The following is a 3,333-nucleotide window of genomic DNA, read 5'->3' on the forward strand; positions in this document are numbered from 1 at the left end:
CGAAGTTTTGAAACTCGCTGCAGTCCATCCTGTGTTCAAATCTGGTGACCCTAAAGAACTGAATAGCTATCGACCTATTTCAGTTCTGTCTGCTTTCAGTAAAGTTTACGAAAAACTAATCGCGACAAGACTAATAGAGTTTCTCCAAGGTGAAAACTTCTTGTATAAACACCAACATGGTTTTCGTAAAGGAGGATCCACTGAAGTTGCCGTCCTAGAGTTAGTAAACAGTATTTCTCACAACATGGACAGGAAATAGGAAATTGCTGGAACTCTATTTCTTGATTTATCGAAAGCTTTCGATACGATAGACCATAGTTTATTGCTAAAAAAGTTAGAGGCGTATGGAATTAGGGGACTAGCAAACGACTTTATGCGAAGTTATCTACAAAATCGTCAACAACTGGTCAAAATCAATAACACTTTAAGTGATAAGCTATCTATAACTGTAGGGGTACCCCAAGGTAGCAACCTAGGTCCATTGTTATTTTTAATTTACGTAAATGATCTAGCAAAACTTTCTCTATTTGGAACTCCGCGGCTTTTTGCAGATGATACAGTTTTAGAATACTCGAATCGCGATGTAGAAACTTTAATACGAGAAATGGAGAATGATCTGAATGTTTTGGATAAATATCTGCAAAACAACTTACTCACTTTAAATGCCGCTAAAACGAAATACGTTATTTATCGTGGAATTAAAACTAAATTGCCGCCACACTCACCACTTATTCACAAGAAAAATATAATTGAAGAAGTGTCTAGTTTTAAATATTTGGGAGTGTGCCTAGATAACCGATTAACATGGAAACCACATATTTTGAATCTGATAAAAAACTGTGCTCCAATCTGTGGAATAATACGTAAATTATCTTACTTCATGCCAAGGCATGCTTTGCTAAAGCTTTACAATAGTTTCGTGCATAGTAGGTATACTTACGCTATAAGTGCTTGGGGACATACCAATGTAACAAACCTATCAACCCTAAAAGTTCAGCAGAATAGATGCATAAAATCAATCTACAAACTTCCCCACATGCATCCTACATTGGAATTGTATAAAATGCCTGGGCACAATATTCTACCGATAAACTGTTTGAGAGATTTGAAAACTCTAACCATAATGCACCGAATTGTGAAGATAAAGGACATTCACCATAACTTCAATGTCCAACATGTCAGCCATAACCACAACACCCGATCTACTGACAGATTAGTTGTAGAAAATGCATCAACAAGAGTCGGAGAGAGAAGAATAGCTTCAACAGGACCTATATTGTATAATCGCTTAAGTAGAGATATCCAAATGAGTGAAAATGTACCTATATTCAAAACTCGAGTGAAAAATTACATGAAAAATAATTTAGAGCGGTTAATGTAAGCATCGTAAAACTAAGTTCTGAAATGTCAACTGCAACCGAAACCTTTTAGAGGAACGCAAGTTCATTAAGGTTTCTTACTCAATTATTACCTCAAAGATTTCTTTTTAAAATTATTCTTTTCAATTCGGCAAAAAGGCTTTTTTGTAAGCATTAAAATTCTGGAAAAAATTAACAAAAACCTTGTGATTTTTTTTTTATTTCTGAATATTGACGAACATAAAGAAAGTTTAAGAATAAAGCCAGGGTGAACGATTTTAGATTTTTTTTATCAACATGAGTCAGCCGGCATCAAAGATACCGACTAAAAATATAAGTTCTTGAAAAAAAAAAAAAAGAAATCTGGAATTATTTGATTCGACCCAAAAACTTGTAACCTACCAAGTGGTAACGATCGACTGCGGTTGTAGATTCGTTGCCTTGGAATTGTTTATTATCCCTCCAGCCAGAGAAGGGCATCATAGTTGTGGAAACTTGTATGTGCACACCTCTCACAACACTTAAAACACTCATAACACATCATGTAGCTAACAAAAAAAAACATCGCATCCAGAAGCCACTCAAAACGAGATCTCATTATTATTTCGACAAAACTGATCGGTCTACCTATTGTGTACATCACACAGCAGAGGATCAATATTCCCGCCCTAGCTTGGCATTGAGTTGATCAACGTAGGTACTTGATCACGTTGTACTGATGAGTGCCCAAGCAGATCTTAACCATGAGGCGTCGGCGTCGTTAGAAACTCGATAATGACGCGCCAGCGTCGTTTAGAACTCCGATCGAACTGATACAGCTTTTGATCGAGCGAACAACCACGCTCGAGACCATGCATCACTATCAGTTATCGGTTAACCGTCAAACAGGCTGTGCTATCGTGTACGATATAACTACAACTACTATATCGTGTACGATATAACTACGATTCCGCTTTATTTGATACGGTGATATACGGTGTTCTGAAGATAGTATCCAATAAGTTATTACAAGTGCCTGACCGGTAATGCAGCTTTGAGGCTGACACTTAGAATTCGCGCGTTTAATGCATGCTGTAAATTCGATCGTTGAGGTAAATTAAAACATCTCTATGATTAGCAAATCTCCATCCTAAAGTCTCGCGTTTACACAGGAAGTCGCCAGCGTTAAAACCGAGATATCTTTTGTCTCTATTGTTATTTCTGGCCTGGTAAATTCAACGATGCGGGACTAAGTAATTTGAGGTGGAGATGAGAGATCGGTAAGGCTAATCATAAATTGTGAAGACTTCATACTAAATCCACCCTTTGGTCCTCTGCAGACCTATTTGTTCCTGAGCTAAAATTGATTGTCGCATAATTATCTGGAGTGGCTTCTCTAGCACAATGGCGCCATGAGCCTACCCAAGCCAAATGGGTTTTGGCTTCAATTGCATGTGCATGCTAGAGAAGATGGCGGACATCGCGGGATACACTATTTTTAAGACACAAACACTTACACACACACACATTAATAGTTTTAAGTTGAATTTTTTTTAATAATCAATTAGTTTATAAGTAGTTAGGGTAAGTTATAAATAAAGCATGAAAAACACAATGACTGAATTCTCATTTTGAAAAGCTAAACACTCTTTCATTTTTATTTATTTATTTTGTGAAACTTTGATTCCTGTACCTGGGCCTGGATGAGATCGGGTGGAAAATCGTAAGAAAGCTGAACGCGAACCTGGTCGACTAGTAATCACTTGGTAAGGTGAAGCCTCAGGTGAGTCTATCTTTACTTTTGTCAGAGTCTCATGCGAGAAGAATACTCTTCTGATGACAAAATGGCGCCCACGTGTAAATGAATGTTCAGAATGTATGTTTAACGAATTTTATTTCCAAACATGAATCATTGATGTTTAAAAAAAATACGGAGAGTGTTCATTTGATTTTCAAAATTTTTTTTTTTTGTTGTATTACTTTATTTTATTTTACT

At 36.6% G+C, this 3,333-nt stretch overlaps 1 long non-coding RNA gene across 1 annotated transcript; it reads left to right on the plus strand.

Annotated features, from left to right (window-relative positions):
- Window positions 1-1,939: 1,939 nt before the first annotated feature.
- LOC129748275 (uncharacterized) lies at window positions 1,940-2,937 on the plus strand. The gene is made up of 3 exons (XR_008737702.1): window positions 1,940-2,449; window positions 2,510-2,617; window positions 2,678-2,937. It is a non-coding gene; the product is annotated as an uncharacterized LOC129748275 (long non-coding RNA).
- The last annotated feature ends 396 nt before the right edge of the window (window positions 2,938-3,333 follow it).

Source organism: Uranotaenia lowii, chromosome 2 (assembly GCF_029784155.1).
Source record: "Uranotaenia lowii strain MFRU-FL chromosome 2, ASM2978415v1, whole genome shotgun sequence".
Taxonomy (NCBI): domain Eukaryota; kingdom Metazoa; phylum Arthropoda; class Insecta; order Diptera; family Culicidae; genus Uranotaenia; species Uranotaenia lowii.